The following is a 21444-nucleotide window of genomic DNA, read 5'->3' on the forward strand; positions in this document are numbered from 1 at the left end:
GAAGGTCTACATTCCTGAGACTCACAACCCCCTGCTTATGGTTTTTTCCTTACTTCCCTGTGACCCCACCCCACCCCAATTGCAGTTTTGCCTTATAAACCCCTTACCCTCGAAGCTCCGGGATCATTCTATCTTGCTGCTTCGGGAAGGATCGTGATCCGTGGCTCTGAGCCCGTAATACCGGACCCTGTGTGTATTGCATAGGTATCGAGTCCTGGTGGTCTTTTGCGGGGGGGTCTCGCGATCTGGGTTATCTCATCCTAACAATCTCTTGCCAGAACAGCCTTGTTCTGAATTAACACTCCTCTACACAATGCCTCCACCATTGTCCAGCACTGATTAATACATAACATCTCTGTTCCGCTCTCACTGCCATGTATGCCTCTTCCTTTACGTTTCCAATCCATGCTTACTCAATAGCTGGGCCTGCACAGCCTGGCCCTCAGTAAAGGACACCAACTATTTTCCATGCATCCTTCTGCTCATTTTTATCTTCTCTGATTCTTACAGGACTAATTGCTTTACCCAACCCAAATTCTCCTCTCTGCCTGGAATGCCTATACTTGGCCTGAAGTCAGAAAAATATACCCAAATAGACATCTGGGTAATTTGGGGATCCTGAGTTACCCTTATCTTGGGGATTGTCGTCCCTAGCTGTTGTTTAGTAAACAACTGACATATGATGTGTATATAATTCTATTTACCTTGCTTGTTTATGAGGATGCTGTTTTCCTATTGTATTGTAGTGAACGTCATTGAGTGTGTGTGTGTGTGTGTGTGTGTGTGTGTGTGTGTGTGTGTGTGTTGGTCAGAGGTCAACATCAGAAGTCTTCCTCAGTTGATCGGCACCTTAGTTTCTGGTACAGGATATGCCACTGAAGCTGGAGTGTAGCAGTTCAGCTAGGCTTCCTGACCAGCAGATCTCTTGTCTCTGCCTTCCCAGAGCTGGGGGTTCTGCTTGTGTATCCTTCACAGATGAATGAAAGGCTCTCAAGCTAGTGTGTTTCTGCTATTTACATCTTCAAGTTGATTTGGTATAAACTCTCAAATGGCTTAAGATTACATGGTAATGTGCTTTCATTACGAGAAGGAGATGGGAAGTGAAGAAAGAGTTTGGCTTGCACCCTACAAGTGATTGTTCTATTAATGTACAGTGTAGTGACTCGTTTTTTCCAGTTGTCAATCTTCTCGGGAAATTTTAGGATTTCATCATTTTAAGAAGGCTAAACTGAATCTTTTCGGTAAGTTCTGGATTTTTGGTATCTTTTTGTTTTTGTTTTCTCTCTTGATAATTCAGGCTTCTCATCCTTGAAGTCTGTGTTTCTTCATGAATGTGAAATCTATGTAGAAAGAAGAGACAGCTATTTCTTTTGAGCTTTTTGCTTAAATACAGATTACCAATATTCTTGGAGGTTTTGTTCAAGCTATCAGACATTACAACAGTCTCTCTGTCTCTGTCTCTGTCTCTCTGATTCTCTGTCTCTCTATCTCTCTGTCTCTGTCTCACTCACTCACTCTTTCTCTCTCTCTCTGTCTCTCTCTCTCAAGTGTGTGTGTGTGTTGACTTCATAAACATCCTTGAATTTGCATCCTGACAGGTCCTTTACGAAGGCCTCAGGCAGCAGCTAATGACATTGTCAGCTGCTACTCATCAGTAGGCAACAGAGGGAAAGCCAACAAACTCTGGGAAAGCAGGGTATGTTCACTAGGCCAGATGGTCAAACCGGAAGGTTGAGCCACCTGAACACACTGTTACTTTATTGGCCATTAAGCAAAGTGAATTTTTTTCAGTAATATTTAACAACATGGGTTTTTTTCTCCCTCATTTAAAACTACCAGCCTAAAATGTGTCAAGTAAAATTTTAATTCAGAGTGAAACCTCTGCTTCAGGAAATGTCACTAAGGCTTTTGAAGCAGTTGTCACTAACAATGCAGTTTTACAAAAGCAAGAGTATGGAACTCACAAAGGGCACTCCATATAATCAGATGGATTAGATAGACAACAAGTCTCTAATGTTCAGTGTTATTTATTTATTTATTTTAAAAAGGAGGATCATTGTCACTTACCACTCAATACCATCCTTTCTAAAGAATATTTTAGGTGGCCGGGCAGATGGCTTAGTGTTGAAAGCACTTGTATCATAAGTATGAGGACCAGAGCTTGGGTCCCTATCACGCATACAAACGCTAAGCAATATGGCAGTCAGCCTCTATTCCCAGCACCCAGAAGGCAGAGACAAGAGATGCCCAAAGGAACTTGGATAATTAGAATTGTCAAACCCTCAGGCTCTGGGTTCAAGTGAGAGAGCCTGTATCAATGCACAATTGGAGGGGAATCAAGGAAGACACCCAATGTAAACCTATGGTTCCCACATACAAACAACCACACGTGTATGTGCACCTGAAAACATGTATACCATATACATGCCAGTATACATGCACACACCACATGTGCACATACATACAACGTTAGATTTTATTTTTAGGGGAAAAAAGTCATCTTTAGCCTTTCCAGCTAAGGGAACCCACAGCTCACCCCCATCTCATGGAACTGCTACTGCTCTCTGCCCAGGCCACCATAGTGACAATCATGGGACTTAAGTTCAAAATCTTGGGTTTGCCTGAAGTCGCTGTGTGTCCTCAGCACAGACAAGACTTCTGTTCCGGTGTTATTTCCATGGTGATGGACAAAAGGCTCATCCCCCAGAGGTTCTATGTGTTAGCTTCAGAGCTCTGAGAAATGTCAAAAAGGCTCCCAGGGTAGGAACGTCACCAAGGCTTCCCAAGGCTCTCCTGGTTGGGAACATCACCAAGGCTTCCCAGGGCTCTCCCGGGTGGGAACAACACCAAGGCTTCACAGGACTCTCCCGGGTGGGAACGTCACCAAGGCTTCCCAGGGCTCTCCCGGGTGGGACCGTCACCAAGGCTTCCCAAGGCTCCCCGGGTGGGAACGTCACCAAGACTTCCCAAGGCTCCCCGGGTGGGAACAACACCAAGGCTTCCCAAGGCTCTCCCGGATGGGAACGTCACCAAAGCTTCCCAGGGCTCTCCCGGGTGGGACCGTCACCAAGGCTTCCCAAGGCTCCCCGGGTGGGAACAACACCAAGGCTTCCCAAGGCTCTCCCGGATGGGACCATCACCAAAGCTTCCCAGGGCTCTCCCGGGTGGGAATGTCACCAAGGCTTCCCAATGCTCTCCTGGGTGGGACCGTCACCAAAGCTTCCCAGGGCTCTCCCGGGTGGGACCGTCACCAAGGCTTCCCAAGGCTCTCCCGGGTGGGACCGTCACCAAGGCTCCCCGGGTGGGACCGTCACCAAGGCTCCCCAAGGCTCCCCGGGTGGGACCGTCACCAAGGCTCCCCAAGGCTCTCCCGAGTGGGAACATCACCAAGGCTCCCCAAGGCTCTCCTGCTCAGTGTGTTCTTATCTTTCTTCCAGGGCTGCTACTTTTCGTCTGCCAGTCTCCTCTCTAGGGAGCTGCACAGGTCTTTGTCAGCTAGACGCCTCAGTCCTTTCATCTCCAAAGTGAATTCTTAGTCACCTTTAATAGGTTTGGGATCCAAACTTTGGGGAGACTCCTAATAAGCATGTAAGACTGGCATAATTTTTTTCAGGCCTCCAGTTTCTTGGGTTGGAAATGTAAAGCCCTACCCAAAAGCTAAGAGACTCAAGTGAAACTGGCACAAATGAAAGCACTTTCTGATGTTTTTTTGCCTGTCCCTCCCCGCCCCCCACATGTAGCATGACTCAATGTACCTGAATTTGGAAAGTGACTAGGGTCCTAACTGACATGTCTCTCTTGGGCTAGTTTCTCTGGTACCTCATGCTCACTCATAGAATTCTAGGTTGCAGAGAATAAGGAAATTAATTCCACACTATTGATTCTATATGACATGTTAAAGCTGACTGTGTGTGTGTGTGTGTGTGTGTGTGTGTGTGTGTGTGTGTGTGTGTATATATATGACATTACACACATCAGGGCCATCATCACTGATTACAATGGATTGTGCGGAAGCTGAATAAGCATTCTAGTGAGTGCTAGTTAGTGTGATTCACAAACCATGGAAAGTGAGTCTTTGCACAGCGCTGAGGGACTTGACCTGACTGGGGAGGTGAGGAAATGAAGAAAACAGGAATACAGACAACACAGAAATCTGGGGTTGAGCCAACTGCTCTCTGTTGGAGAAACCACAGCTTCCCAGAATCTCAGCATGTTTACTATATGTGGTTGAGCGGAGAAGATTTTTGCATGCAGATAAACAAGGAGTTGAAGTTTTCATGTAGATACAGATCAAGGAAACTGGCTTAGCTAACACTGATAGCTGTATAGGTGCATATAGGGGAACATTGGTAGTTTCTATTGGGGAGCAGACTTCAGGCCATAAACACCCATAGGCAGAAAGCTATGGCAGATATTTTCTGTGCACACTGTCTACAGCCACGCATGGGCCAAAGGTAAGTATTGACATTTCTCTGAGCCTCACTCAGGTGGAAAGTTTTGCCATTTTCTCATGGTCCTAAGAAATTGGCATCCATGCCATGGCTGTGCTCATATCAAGAACACACATTCCCTCAGGACTTTTTACACTCTGGCCTTTCTCCACTCATCACAGAATTCAATGATGCCCACTATGAAGGAAGTAACCACAGGATTCAGTTGTATAAATAGGAGTTTTCATCTTGTTTTTAAAGTAGTGTATTATTATTATTATTATTATTATTATTATTATTATTATTATTCAAGATACAGCAATTTTCAGATAAGATAGCTCTCTGTTAGAATTCTTTCTGAGTTGTAAAGTGTTTTCAAACATTTCCACCTCTATCTCAGGCACCTGTAGTCTGTATTTGATTTGCCACATGTGTGTTTCAGATGAATGTGGGGGTCTTTGTGTGCACTAGTTCAATTTTAAATACATCTAAATCAATCTAAATCAAGCAGGTCACTCTTGCCTTCTAACGTTCTACAGGCAGGGTACCAACCGACCACTGTAAGGCAGGAAGCTGTCTGCTTTCTCAGAGAACAGAAGGCATCAAAAGATGCTTTGGATTATCCGAGGACTCCATGAGCCTTTTAACAAGGGAAGGACATTTAAGAAATACCAGAATTTGGTAGCCCAGGATGTTAGTGTGTCTTTGCGGTCCTGGGACTCAGGAGGCAGTGGAAGGAGGATCGTAAGAGGTCTGAGGTCTGAGTTACACAGTGGAACTGTGTCAAAGAAACAGAGGGGAGAGGAGAGGAAAGGAGGCAAGGGAGACCAGCGTCTTACCCAGCTAGTGCCCGGCTAGGCAGAGGGCAGAGAGCAGAGGGAGCTTTTCCATGAGCTCAGCCCCCAAGGCCTTCAGTGCATCCCCTCAGGAGAAGTCCTGGCAGTACCTTCCCACTGCCCGGCAGTCCTCCCCGCAGAAAAGACTATCTCAATGAAGTATGCCTCTGTCTCCACAGAACCTGAATCTATTCTTGGACATGTTTAAAATAAATCAATATGTGACATCTCTGCCCTGAAGAAGCTTAATTTCCCCAACCTATAAAAAAATATGCAATGCAAATTCAACAAAATCGAACCCCCAGAAATGAGGCAATTTCTCATTAATATTTATCTTGGTGAATTTTAATCTATGAATTCTTAAGGATATAGTTTAAGTACCCAATATTTAGTTTCTTAATTTAAATTATAAGATGCATTTAAAGGAAATGTTACCTAATACACTGATCTACAGATATTATTTTCCCACAGCCAAATTTCATGGAACAAATTTATTCTAACTTTTCGCAGGCAGCTTTGACGTCAGTACCTTAATCATCACCAGACGCCCTTTTTGAATCAGCTGACAAAGTTTTCTTTTGAATTGGATTCACTGCTGAGTAAGTCATTTCAGCTACAGAACTTTTTGATTTTTGTGAATAATTTGGTCACTTGAAATTTTATCTCATGCCACCAGGACCCACTAGCATAATATAAGAATATGTTTTTCATTTATCCTGTAGATCTACATTTGAGATTCCTCACAGCTTATAATGACTATGTATCTTCTTAAAAGACTCTGAGAAACTGCAATGGCATCCGCCATCTGCAACTCTGGAGTCTTGTCCGTTTGGGGCTACACTCAATCCTGACATCCGTCAGATGGACCATAGGAACTTCTAGCATCAACTAGGGTTCTTTCAGGTGAACACAGTGACCCTCAGACTAAGGGTGACACTTGAATAAGACTGATGACTGGATTCACCTTGAGGATTTTGAACTCATGTTCTGGGAACCAGAACTCTTTAAAGTTCTCTGGGTGATCCTAATGAGCAGCCGATCAAAACCCATTGTCTTTCTAAAACAATCCGGAATAATTCAAGATAAAACAACTAGGAGAAAGATGGCTATCCCTACATGAAATACTTCACAGGCATACAGAAATCCTGTCTGTCTGTCTGTCCGTCTCTCTATCTCTTTTATTGTATCTATACTTTTGTGGGGGAGGTCTGTGTGTGAATGTGGTGTATATACCTGTATGTTTATGGACCAACATGCCTGTGCACGTGAAGGCCAGAGGAAGAGGGCACTGGGCATCCTTTCTCACACTCCGTCTATTCCTGTGAGACAGGGTCTCTCCCTCAACTCAGAGTTTGGAGATTTTTGTTTGTTGGTCCTTTTGTTTGTTTCCTTCTTCTTTAGTTTATTTTTTCAACTAGACTAGAAACTTGAAAAACCTAACAACCTTCTAAGCTCTGTTCTCTCAGTGCTGATGTTATAGGCATGCATGGGACACACTACTGGACACCTGGCTGGACACCTGGCTGGACACCTGGCTGGACACTGGGATGGACAGCTGGCTGGACACCTGCTGCCATAAGGACTCTGACTTCATGCTTGATTAGCAAATGCTTCTAACCAAATTATCTCTCTAATCCATGTTGTCTTTTAAAGTGATGGTTTATAGACATAAAAATATCATTTATATAGGCATTCATATACATTTGCATAATATACACATTAAATATTATACAAATATTAAATATATGTGCACATGTTTTGTAACTACCTTTTAATTCAATGTATGTTTTCTATTTTAAATGTTCTAGTTTCTCTTTAAATACAGTTTAGAAGAGATCATACCTTATGCCTCACTTAAGGAGTTAAATATGGAAGGGCCTGGGCATTGCTTTAAGAGAAACTAATATTCACAGATTCTAGATAAGGGGGACTTGTGAGAGCAGAGATCTTCATGAGGAAATCTACAGGAGGCAAGGGAGCTGACGCGACAATGCTAACATACCTCAAGGTGGGAGATATTGAAGTGGCAAGAAGAAATCCTGTAAAACTTGGGTTTTTCAGAAATATAAATGAAGCTGTGTGTGGCTACGCGAAGTGACTGGCTCCTCAAGATTACTTATTTGAAAGCTTTCAGATCATTTCAACATCTGAGAATGAGCATACCCAGTGTGCCATCTGTGACTTATCCAGGACACATGTGCGGTTCCCTGCCTAGGTAGATCTGAACTCACGTAATACCTTTGGCTGCTCAAATATTTGAGCTTCTTCTTTTTCAGGCCCTCTGTTTAGTTTGTAAGCTCAGTTGACACCATGTTTTAAAGCAGGTGTTCCTTCTAAATATCACAGCTAAAGAAGTCATGCCACACTGTCATTCCTAATCTCTCATGAAACGTTCCTAGTTGAAATTCACTTAGAAAAAATAAAAATGCCATGTACAGTCCATGTATTGATTTTCTTTATAGGATGTAGAGACAAGAATAGAAATAAAGATGAAAAGAAAGTAAGTGCTGAATGTGATGAATCTAGATTTCCAACCCATTTTTGTCAGAAAAAAAAAAGTCTAAATTTTTGTCTGTCCAATCTTTCAAAAGGTGAGAAAAACCCTAAGCAATGGATGTTGTTCACAGTTTCCAGCTTCTGAAGCCTTTATTTACTTCTTGGTATCCCTATCAGTTTGGGAGATGATCACCAGGTTTGACTATTCTCACTTCTAGGGTGAAATGAGGTTATAGATGTTAAGTGGTTATAAATGGTTAAATTCATGAAGATGAGAAGTGGAAAGAAAAAAAAAAAACGACAACTCTGCCCACATCCCGCTCTGCGCTTTCCCAGCACTCAAAGCAAACCATACGTTCATGTTCCAAGCAGACGCCCAGCCAGTGAAGACTCTGGAAGATTGCCTGTCAAAATGGTGAGACAATGAAAGGAAAGGATTGTTGTCAATAGATTGATTTTTCTTTGATTTGCAAATCGCATTATTTGTCAAAGAAATTTCAGAAACAGAATAAAGACACTCAAATGTACACACTTACACTGATAATGCAATTTCATTCAGTGATTTTGTGTGGCCCGAGGAGTTCCTTATAGTTTTCCTTGCACTCATTACAGGCATGCGCCATCATTCTCGGCTTCGTAAAAGAACTGATGTCCATTTTACAGAAGAAAAAATAGGAACCCCCTTGCTGGCTGCATAAGCTGAGGGCAGACTTGGATTAGTCCCTCAGGGCCTATCACGTCCCTCTGTGCTGCAGTGGTTGTATGTGTAATCCGGAACATTCCTGTAGAGGTGAACAAATGGCTCGCTTCTGATACTACCTAATGCAAATATCACCAAGAAAAATACCTTTCCAATATTTTCCTTAAGATACATTTTAGAAATAGAATTCCTAGGTGGCTCTGTGGCGCAATGGATAGCACATTGGACTTCTAGTGACAAAAAAGCAGAGTGGAGAGTGGGATATTACTTTCTCACATACTCTGGTGCCTCACCTTTGACCATGTCCCCTGGAGGGGGAGACCTGGTGGCACTCAGAGGAAGGACAGCAGGTTACCAAGAAGAGACTTGATACCCTATGTGCATATACAGGGGGAGGTAATCCCCCTCAGGAACAGTCATAGGGGAGGGGAATAAGGGAAAAATGGGAGGGAGGGAAGAATGGGAGGATACAAGGGATGGGATAACCATTGAGATGTAACAAAAATAAATTAATAAAGGAGAAAAAATAAAAAAAAAGAAATAGAATTCCTAGGTCAAAGAACACAAACAATTTTGTACAGTTTAATTACCACTTTCTGTCTCTACTCCATCCCCTGACCCCCACCCATATTGTTTTCTTGCTACAAGAAAATTAAAAATCCATTTCTTCTCCCAAAGGGGAGACAGACTGTTCATCCCACTGTGGTTTGCCCACATCCGGGTTTATGTTTATGGTTCCTTACTCTTTCCACTGACTGTTTTTTAAAAAAAGTATTATAATGTCTGTTTCAGTACCGAGTTGTCAGCAGTTGACCTTTGCCCCCACATATATATGTATGTGCTTTACTTTTGTGTCTTCTCTCTGTCTCTCAGCATCCTGAAAGAAAATCGTTCACCAACGCACTGTCTACAACGCTTTATAGTTGGTGCAATTCGGCAGAAACTACGGATGTTATATATACTGAAACCTTTAGTTTGCTTCTGCTTAATGTTTAGTTGACACAAAAGGAAAAAAATTAACAGAATAATTGCCCAGCAAAGCCATGGTGTTAGGAGGAGGATGAGGTCAAAGGTCCCCACCCTTCACACTCCCTCTGACAGGAGCAGGTTGGTTTGGTTTTTTTTCTCTCCCTCTCTAAGCACCTTACAAAACAGCTGAGCCATGTCACCGAGTAATTAGGAAGCAGGTGCCAAATGTTAGCGTGTATACACATAGTGTTTTCTTTGTTTAATTAAGGGAGAAGGTAAGTAAAGAAGAAAGGGCTCGGAGGCTGCTAATCTCATATGTTAAGATACTAGAAAATCCTCACTGTAGCAAGAAGCTATTGCAATGAGCTCAGAAGCCTTACCTTGTGGCGTGCAGCCCTTAAGTACAGATTATGTCAAATTCAATTGCGAAGTGAAAGTGTCTGTTAGACCACGGGAGAGAAAAAGAGGCTTGAAGGAAGGCTTTTGCCGACTGTCCTCATTACCGAAAGCAACGACAGTAAGTGGGGCCATTCTGATGACTCAGCATCCCTGGGTGGCTTCGGGAGGAGGGTGCCCCTGTGCTTCTGCAAGGGCATGGTTTTGCACACATGAAATGGCAGCTGAAAAGGAGAAATTACTGAAACGCAGGATGACCTCAGCTATTTTACTGATGTGAGATAGGTAAAGAGGGGTGAGTCACTAAGAGTAAAAGCAGGGAGATCATGGAGAAAGCCAAAGTTTTCTTTTGTACTGGGGAGAGGAGAGGGTGGGTGCAGAACTGGTTTAGGACTTAAGGTGATGGCTAGGAACTGAGGGAGTGGGCTAGCCAGGGTGGTAAGCAGAAACAGGGGCATTTGTAGGGTGGAAGCCAGCTGCTCATTACTGTATGGCACAGGCACATGTGCTCCCTAGCGCCTAGACCTCTCATGCCTGGCTTTAGAATCTCATCTTTCAATCATCCCATGCCTCAGTCTCTCTCAGAGAAGCCTTTCCTCTCCTCCCCACTCCAAAGCAACACCATCAACTGCCCTGGAGAGCCTAGGCGTCCTGCTGCCAGGTGCACGTCCTATTCACCCTCTTATTCTCCTTAGCCTGAAAGCCCATAAAAGTCAGAGTTTATATGCTACTGTTTTCCAGGCTTCGCACAGTGCGCACGATACTCTAGGGCTTAAGTATGTGTGTTAAGTAAGTTAGGTCATCGGTGCAATTCATTAACCCCTGTCTTATCTGTCTTGTTGATCAAAAGACACTGAGTTGCCGAAGGGGAAGACTGTGTTGGTCATGGCCCACCTCCAGGTCCTGGTAGTGTACTTGATGCCTGGCAGCAACCATTGAACATCTCTACTTCAAACCTGGACCCATGAAAGCTGGTGCTAGGCACGGGCATGTGGTCCTTCAGGCCATTGCTTCTGACTTCTTCCCCTTTGGTTTGGAATTTTAAGACCCAGAGTTTTTGAAAGAAGACATAATGAGTAAAGGTCTGGGGACAGTTGGACCTGCTTGGCTAGCTCTGGTAGAGTCTTAAGAACAGAAAACCAGGAAGCAATCCATCAAGAAGCTCAAGAATAGCATCTGTATATAAATAAAGCATTGCCCAAATCAATTCAGCACAACTCTTCTGGTTTGCAGGGGAAAATGCACTGCTGAGCAATGCCGGCTTTGTTATGTGTGTCTCTGCTAGCTCATTTGTTTGATGGTATAATTAACAGTCCAATTATTATTCATTGTTTCTGGCCAAAGGCTAGATTTTAATCACAGAGTGATCAATATTAGATAGAGAGCTAGAGATAATGTGGTGCAGGACAATCAATTCACATCCCTGGAGAGCTGAAAGGTCCCATATGTTATTTAATGGAGGTAAGAAGAGACCCTTGCATCTTCAAAAATATGAATATGAATCAGATCTCACTTAATGATCTATGTATTAGCCAATGTTTGTGTGTGAGACATACATTGGTTACCCCTTGGCGTAGGAACTGTGCCTAATTAGCTAAAGGGAGGGTGCTCTGGCATCTTCGTCTCCAAGGGAGCACATGAAAGAGAATAAGAAGTTTCCTTGGGAGGAGGAATGTGCAGTTACACAACATGTTGTCAGGAGTTAGAGCAAGCTTCTTGAGTCATGAGATGTAATCCCTTTACTTAGATTTTTGTTCTCTCATTACATAATTAGTATTGTTAATAAGACAGTTTATTTTTTTTATTCTCTTGAAGATATTCTGCAGATTTTTTTAGCCCCAGATATCTCACAGCACTCCCCAGATATACCAGTACAAAGCAGTTTGATGTATGTGTGGCCATCTTGAACTATACACTTAGATATGGTGCCTATACTGAGAATTATATTTTTGATTTATTTGCTTTCTTACAGGAATGGGATTACACTTTGAATTGTTTTGTAAGCTGCTTTTGAAGACAGAGATGCATCTTAGAGGTCCTTCATTAGATTGCTTTGTTTTTCATGGACGAATCACTTTCCATGCTGCAGAAGTTGCTCACTTTAATAGTTAGACACGCACATGTCTTCAGTTTGTCACCATAACAAGCATCATTGCAACAAGTACTTTCTCTGTACATGTAGGATTTGTTTTCTAGGTGAATGCTTTAGATTTAGAATCGCCAAATAGGAGTACACAGATGAAATCCTGAGGCACTGAAATTTCTCCCTGGAAGCAGCATACCAGGAACATCAGCAACACTAGGCGTCTTCTCTGTCCTCTTCAGCTTAGCTTCCTGTTCTCCTTGTCATTCCAGTTACGGAGGAACCTTGTGTTTCACAGCTGTTTAACTCTATATCTTAATGTAGTTGTAGCTACTTGCATGTTTTCTCTGAATAGCCTATTCATATACATTAGTATTTTAATCTTTATTTTATTAATTTGAGATTTCCATACATGAGTATTGTATTTTTACCATTTCCATTTCTCCCTATCCTGGCCCAACTCCTCCCACATCATCTCCATCTCCTCTGAAATTCATGGCATCTTTATTGTTTCACACACACACACACACACACACACACACACACACACACACACACACACACCACTAAGAGAGAAAGAAACCTAACCTACTGAGTCTGCTTAGTGCTGCTTGTGTGTATGTTCAGGGATGACTGCTTTGGATTGGATAAACCATCGTGAGGTTTGTCTGGAGAAAAGAGATTTTCCCTTTCTTAGGAGTCATTGATTATCTATATCTTTTCATCTAGACATAGAACCTGTGAAAATTCCTCATCCTTGATTGGCATGTCACTGAAGTGGTCATCATGCAGGTCTTGTTTAGGCAACCACATTATTAAGATTCTTATGAGCACAACTTTCCTGCCATACATCAGGCATCCTGGTCCTTGGGCTCTTTCCTCCCCTACTTCCATGACTTTCCTTGAGTCTTGGGTATAGGAGTTGTGCTGTGGATATACGAGTTGACGTAGACCAGTTGTTCTCTGCATTTTGACCAGTTGGGGTTCTCCAAAATGGTCTCCAACTGCTGTACAATGAAGCTGCTTTGATGAGGAATGAGAGCTACACTTCTCTGTGGGTATGTGGATACATATTTAGAATAGAGGTATAAATTATTACACATGATATAGAAAATGGCAGTAGTATGTTCTCCTCTAGTGTCCAATAACTTCTCCAGAATAGGTAGTTTTTATTATTAACAAGAACTATTTAGATGCTTTAGATGCTTTTAATTTGTATTTATTATTACTGTTATTTTGTTATGTGTATAAGTGTTTTGTTTGCATGCATGTATGTATAGCTCATGCATGCCTGGTGGTGTGAAGGCCAGAAGACTAAGGTATGGGTCTCCTGGAGCTAGAGTTACAGGAAGTTCTGAGCTACTATGTGGGTGCTGAAACTGAAAAAGCAACTGCTAAGCCATCTCTCAGCCCCCAAATCCTTTACATAGTTTAAATATTTACCTTCTAGACTGAAAGAAAATATCTGCAACATATATTTTATTGTCTTTCATCTTAGTAAATAATCCATCATTAGATCATTCACATAATCAAATTAATCAATTGCTGTGTCTACCTTAAATCTTCTCCCCCACAATATTTACTTAGCTTTTTAAACGATACTTTTAACATTTATATACTTTTAATTTATCTGAAATAAATTTTTATGCTATGTTATTTTAATTTGAATTGTGGGACCCTGTGTAATCCCTATACATTAACATGTGTATAGTGGTGATGTCCTTATTCAGGTCTTCTTTAGAAACTATTTCTAGGAGACACAACCTTATGCCTTATTTCCTGGTCCTCTGGATATTACAATTTTTCTACCCTCTTCTCAGCAATGTTCCATGAACCATACGCAGACAGACCAGCCTGGAACTCACATAGGATCTAACTAACTCTGCCTTCCCAGTGCTATGATTAAAGGTGTGCACCACAGTGCCTGGTCCAGAGAACCTTGACTTTAACATATCTAATTTTCATATATTTTCATATATGCCCAAATTGTCTTCCTATTAATCAACATGAAAGTAAAAAATTCCTTCATATTTGGTTAAACTCAGTAGAATTAAGTTTGACATTATTTTTGATACCTAAATTCTGTCACCATTCAGCTCTGTCTCCTTGAAGGACTGACAGCATCATTGCCTGAGCTCCCCAGAGCAACAAGGTCCTGTGAAAGGTCCTGTGTGGTACTGTGGTAGTTGAATTTATGCCATTTTGAGAACTCTCTTGACATGTGTTCATGTGGGCCTGATGTCTCTCCTGACCCTAGAGCTGGTTATCCCTCAGACTGCTTGTCCTTATCTGACCACTGCAGCCAGTTGGGCTTGGTGTGTGTGTGGCCTATTGTTTCAGAGGTTGCCTGCCAAAGGGATGCATTGTGCACTCAGAGAATCACTCACTGCGTGCCTGGAATGTTTCCTGCATAACAACGGCATAAAAGATATTACCCCTTTTCTTATAATGTTTCTACAGTTGTACTTGCTTCGCAAATGTAACTGAGACATTGCTTTTGTCACTTGAAAATCTCTTGAAGGAGAGTAATTCTTGAACTAGTTCAATATAAAAGTCTAGACATAGGTTTCCTCATTAGTCCATCTCTTAGCAACCATAGAAATGGGATTCATGACCACCTGCGTTTCTATACAGAAGTTGTTCCCATGAGCCACTTCCATAGAATCAGACACAAAGTCACTTTTTCTAATTTATTTTTCACGGCTCTAACAGGTATGTCTTCATAAATGTCCCATCTCTGTCACCACTATGACTTCATAAACGTCCCATCTCTATCACCACTTGCACTCACATGAAATGTCACACTCCCATCCAAGCAGACTACAGCCTCGAATGACTTACGTCTTTTTATCTTTGATCCCTCCAGTCCTCAGATCCATAATTGTTCTCCATGCTCTACAAACTGATGTCCAAACTTCTGACACTGATGTTTAAGACCCCCGAGTGACTTGACAAAAATCTTTAACAAGTAGGTGGTTTTCTTTATTCCAATAACATGTAACTATTTAATAAGCCTTTACCTGCTATCTGCTTCTGGACTATTTTCTCTTTTTGTTATCCAAAGGCCCCAGATCCAATATCAAACATTTCCTGAATTATTTTCATCTTCCATCAGTTCTGTCTTTAGTGGATGTTACAGTCATTTCAGCTCTGTGTGGCGATTAAGTTATACTGCTCTCTTATTTTTATGTAGCTATCATCCCAGCCTTCTCTGCTAGATGGTTGGCTCTGGGGAGGAAATTGTCAGCTACATCTCTGCTATTTTTGCCTTCAGATGATCACAGTGCCTAGACCACATGAAGCTTCCATCAATTCCTTTCCAGCTGAATTGATCATACACGTAAATTGAGGCCATCAGTGACCATAATTCTACTTGGACAGGAATAATTTCTATCCAGAATACTCTGCCCCTATTATGCAAAAGCGTATGTATAAACCAGACTTGGGCACACCGCGTAAACCAATGTAGCAATTATTTTTTTCCCTACAGGTGTGCCTAGAACTGCCCTTTGGTTTCGTCTGTTTATTTGTTTTCTTCTCTCCTAGAATATCTACAGCACACCCTTGCCCTTGCTTGGGGGATGACACAGCTCCCTTCATTAGAATTCCAACATTAATTTAAAACAGAAACCCACTCATCAGGGGGCCTTGGCTGCTTTTGTTTTCCTCTCAAGTTTTAATAACACCCTCAACTGCTCCTGGAACAAGATAAGCATCTTAAACCAAGAAGAAGTGAGAGAGAGCAGCTTGCACCTCTTTTATATAAATTATCCTGGGTACCAGGCAAAGATGGTAGGCAGAGGGACAAACATGCTGCCTGCCTATCTTCTTTCATTCTAAGGGGTCCTCAATACCAGAGGCTCCCACAACCACACATTTGCCCTGTTAACATAAACAAGAGGGAAGTGGTTAAAACGGACTTCTGGGTTCCTTGCTTCCCTTCAAGTACCTGTGAACAAATGTTAGAAGAAATTCACAGCAGAAGCACATTTAGAGAAGCTAACAGCAGCAGAAAAACCATGTGACACATCCTGGAATCTGAGCAATCAATGTTCTATTCAACCCTGTCCTCTACCCTATGCATCAGAATATTTTCCCTTTGAAACTTTTGCACAGTTGAACAGGTGTACTGAGCCAAAAAAAAAAGGGGGGGGGGAGAGAAAATTACCCATCTGCCAACAACAGAGATTTCAGCAAATTCTTTATGATGCAAAGATTAAAAATAATCTGCTAAGGATTATCTTCAATTTACAGGATATTGGGGGAGGTGCTTCTCAACTGCAAAGCTTATGTTGATTTAATCATAAAATATTGGTTGAAAAGACTTTTACACCTACATCCGTGCCAGATACTGTGAAAGTAGGTATCTGCCTAAGACAGAAGTTGCTGAACTCTCTCTTAAGCAAGAGGTAGCAAATACCACAGGCTTTTCAGGATACACAATATCTCTTACCCCCACTCAGCCTGCAAGCAGATAAATAGATGTGTCTGTGTTTCAATAAAACTTTATTAACAAAGCATTCCACCAGCCTGCAGCCATAGTCTACTCTGATTCCCTTTCTTAATAGCTATTAGTAACTATTCCATCTCCATGTCTAGCTTAATAACTAAAGAGAAGTGTGTGCCAAACAGGTACTTGCAAATAAAATAATTAATGGATGTGTGCAAGTGAGTGTGTGCATGTATGTTTCTCTCTCTCTGTGTGTGTGTGTGTGTGTGTGTGTGTGTGTGTGTGTGTGTGTTCTGTGTGTGTACACATGAATTCAGGTGCACATGCCTGCATGAGTAGGTGCAGAAGCTGGAAAAGAACATCAAGTGTCTTTCTCTATGGTTCTTTGTCTTGCTCTCTTTAGACTAGGTCTCCTGATAAACTTGGAGCTCACAATTTATTGGCTAGACTAGCTGGGAAGTCTTTCTACACCCTTTCTACACTCAGGCTATAGGCATGCATGTAGCCACAGCTGGGTTCAGGGCATCTGAACTTAGGTGGGCTTCATGCATAGGCAGCAAATGCTCTTACACACTGAGCCATCTTCTCAGCTCATGACTAATGATTGTTTAAAACCATTTCTGACTTCACAAGAGCTTATTATCTGGATTTTTGTATAAGAGAGATAAGAAAATTTAAGGTTTATGAGTTAATAGAAATATCATAGACTCAACATTAACCCTGTCTAGTAACTCTAATCAGGCTTTATATTTTTATTGATGGTGTCTCCCTATCTTTAGACATTTGTTTTTCACAGGTTTCTTTGCATGAGTCTGTGTGAGTATGGTGGCCTGGGGGAGGGAGCAGAGATACAGATGTATGCACACATGACACACATATGGAAATCAGAAAACTACCTTAAGTGATGACACTTAGATGCTTTCCGTCTTTTGCTAGAAATGAAGTCTCACTGGACTGGAAATTTACACGCAGGTTAGGCTAGATGGCCAATGAGCTTCCCGTGAGCCTGTCTCCTCCCATGTCACCATCATTGGATGACAGGTATGATGCCCAGGTTTTGTGTGGCTTATAGACCAAAGTTGGGTCTTCACACTTGTGAGGCAAACAATTTGCTAATTGAGCCATCTCCTAAGTCCTCTGGTAGCTCTATGAAGTTAGCTTATATCAAGGATTGAAAGAGACTACAGGAAGTTCACATTGAAGAGACTGTCTGGAGTTCACCGGGTGTCCAGTTCACCTTTGCCTGTCACATTGGAAACTATGCTATCATGATAAGAAAGGTGAGTAAGACACTTTCCCAACCTCCAAGAAGCTCAGCTGGGCTCCTCAGAAGAAATGACTATGACGACACAGCGAGCAAGGACACATGTTTAGAAGCTCAAAGCCTTTCAATATGGACTTTCTTCTCCAGCAAACACAACCCATTTCCTGGAGGAATAGAACTGGATCTTAGTCTAGGACAGGTGATGACTGGTGACTACACTGAGGTAGCAGACTACACTGAGGACAATTCAGAGACATACAAATCGACCATTTATATACTTGTGGGCAGTGAACAGGGAAACCACGGTGGTGATACAATGCTTTACAGTTAAGAAAAACAGGGCACACAGATAAAAAGAAGAGTCATGTGACCCATTTAAGAGTCATTTAAAACATATTGCTTTGGAAAGTTGGTAACCGTACTCGAAGGAAGGTTGGTGGCTGGACGTAAACTCACGGTGAGGAGAGCAAGGAAGTAATATCCCATTTACGTGTCTCACCCTTCCTCTGATATTCTGATCAGCTGAAGTAAATCATAGGCCAGAAAACAGAAAATCCTGTTTGTGTGACCCTTAACTTCCAAGGTCAGGGGTGTGGGTAGAGATGGTTAAGATGAACTCTGATGAGGCAGACAACAGATGGCACATCCACAGCTCAAAAGGTCTGACCGTCCCTTGTACCAGTGCTGTCCTCTGTGAGGATTGCTAGGTGCATCTTGGTGACTCCGGATTGATCTTCCACACACTGCCATTTTTCTCCTGCATGAGAGCTACCCCCTGTCTGCAGGGAAATGGATTGAGCAATTTTCTCCTCCCTGCAGTGTAAGGAGATCTCTCGCCAACCACTCACTTATAACAGATGGAAGGTGATACAAGGAAGAACATTTGACTTCTTCTAAGAAAAGCAACCAGGGGGAGCAAGCCCTGGAGTCTCAGCCCTGGCTCTGCTCACAAGGGACCCCATAGGATGCTCACCTCTCTTGAACCTCAGTTTTGCTTTCCTCCCTCACCTAAAAATAAAACAGGTAACCTGAGGGTTTGAGCCCGGGGAATTCCAACCTAGATGTCTAATGAAATTATCTAAAGCCTTGGAAGAACTGATTGATGGGTTTGCATAGGAGCATTTTTCTGTGAGTATAACCCTCGTTTTCTTCTATCAAGCTCTTGCTACCCACAAGGCACTTGGGCCCCACACTTAACTTCTCTTCTTCTTCTCCTCTGCCTCCTCCTCCCCTCTTTTGCATGCCCATTTTCTCTCTAGAAAACCTCATGAAGTTCTCACTTCAACTTGAGTATACTCTACTTGACTTCCCAGAGACCTGCAAAGCGTTAGGAACCAGCAGAAACAGGATTCTCACCACTCTATAGTCCTCTGAACCAGAACCTGTTTTTTTTTCTTTTTCTGTCTCACCCCAGCTCAGAAACACATAGATGCCCAACAACCATTAACTGCTCCTATGAGACAGACCCAAGGGCAACATGGCAGGGCTATTTTCCCCGATGGAGAAGGCTGGGGATAGGGGTACAGAGGTCTTCAATAGTGGCTCAAGGAATAGGAGAAATAGGGAAGGGCCACCTGAGTGGAAGGAATCAAGTCCCTCAGAGTCAGAGGTAAGAGAGACACTTCATTGAGGCAAACGAAAGGCCAGAAGGACCTCACTGCTAAGAAGGGCATCCTTTCTTCTGGAAGAGCTTTGCTTATTCACCTACTGTAAACTTTGACGATCTCAGTGAAGACTTCTTGCCCCCTCCTCTCTGTAGTACTCTCTCATGACCCCAAAAGAAGTACTTCCTGGTGCTAAGGGATGATTCTCCAAAGATCAGAAGTTAGAAAAAGCTGGAGTTCTTTGCTCCCTGTATCTGGGGTAGCTCAGCCACCTGAGCCAACAGAAACCTGCTCTGGGATTGCTGCTCCTCGCTCTGCCACCATCTGGAAAGACTATTTGCCAGGCTCTGTCTGTCCTATGAGTGCCAAGCTGCTCTGTTGCTTATCACAAACTGGGCAGATGCTTAAAGAGTAGCTGTCATGCCAAGATGTCTCATCTCTGAAGCTCCAAAAATGTTCTGAGCCCGAGAAACCGGGTTTTCTGATCCATTCTTTGAGCTTTAGGTGTGGGAAATGGAATTCACTGAGCCCACAAGTGTCTTTCCTGCTAACCTGGTCTGTGGGTGCCATCTCCCATGACATACCAGGGACATAAGCCCCTCAACAGGAGAATCGTATGGCATCTCTCTGCAAGGGTAATGTAGACTGGTAGATGCATTGGCTTTGCACCCCAGAAGGTAATTCTCTGGGCATGTGCAGCCAGCAAACCAGGCTCATTTCCTCTCAGCTGGCAGGATCCACACAGAAGATGACCTTGGCAGCCCTTGTTTGATCTGGATCACGGGTGGGACTGCCCTGCATGGCCTCACAGGGCTAGACCCCTCCATGCTGCCAGAGGCTTTCTCTCCGTGCACCATCGACCAGGTGACCCTTTCCTTACTGCCCTCTACACAAATAACGTTAGTGGAGGTGATCTTGGATCTTTTCTGCAGCGTACAGACTGCTCTGCCCAGAAATACCATCCTGCGTGGACTCTGGTACTCCTCCTATAGAAACCTGACTGTAAAGGCATCCTTGGACTTGCTACAATGAAAGCTCATTTTACGTAGCTATAAAGTGAGAAGTCAGGTAATTTAGCGCATACATCTGATTCTGGTTTGGCTTCCAAGCTTGTTTGGCATTTTAGAAAGAAGCAAGGTTTTTCTTTTCCTGGCTTGTAGATACCCCAGCTTCCTGTCGTTAAGGGTAACTTTGAGAGACCTGAAACCCCCTTAAAGGTCTGTTCCTGGGTCTTTAGAAGCTTTTCGCACATGGGATCCCGTAGATGAAGAAGCTGAGACACAGAGCAACCCAAAGCCATTACAGCAGCAGCAGAGCTGGAGGGCAGCGAGGAAATGGAGGAAATGCGTCCAGACAGGGCACCTGCTCTGTGATGGGAGGGAGCACCGCACGCACTCGCCTTAATTCACGCTTGAAGTGGACATTACTCTTCCTCTTACTGCTGTCACCCAGGAGGACACTCAGTCCCAGCCTTCAGGAAGCACTCAGCTAAAGTTCCTTCATGACACCACATTGACTTGGATTTCTTCCACTCATTTTGAAAAACCACTTTTTTCCTTTACATAATGCTCCCTTCTTAAACCTACACAGAACTTTTGCTTGCAATTTACATCCTCCCAATAGGGTGCATCTAGTCTTTCCAGCTCATTCTCTAGCACGCAGCCACGGACTGATGGTTGTTCCCTCAAAGGCAGTAGTGAGCTCTTCAGAGAAGAGGTCTCACCCTCCAGAAAGTTACTGAGTACAAGCTAAACAACCCACAAAAAGTCCAACACTGGAAAACATGTGAGAAACTGAAGAGACACTGCTGCAAGGTCACGTAAACTATTTTTTTTATTATTTGTGCATTTTATTGTGTTTTTATTTATTTTATTGCTATATTTAGTGTTCACAACAGCTGGAATGATAAAAAAGAGAGAGGGGGCACTTGAGAAGAAGAATAAATATGGTGGGAGGAGAAGAAGATGAGGGTAGTTGGAAGACTTTGATGAAATAACATCGTCTATATGATATGTATATGAAATCATAAAAGAAGAAATACAAGTTTTTAATATAAAGCCATGAGACCTCATAAAGATTAGTCAACACTGTCATCAAAGTATAGTTGTGATGTTTAAGTGAAATAATCCAAACATCAATAGTAAGTTGAGCAGTTAAAATGTGGAGTACTCATATGTGAATGGACTTCAAGGCCAGACAACAACGAAGGTGACCTT

Source organism: Acomys minous, assembly GCF_964271855.1.
Source record: "Acomys minous genome assembly, chromosome: 2".
NCBI classification, from domain to species: Eukaryota; Metazoa; Chordata; class Mammalia; order Rodentia; family Muridae; genus Acomys; species Acomys minous.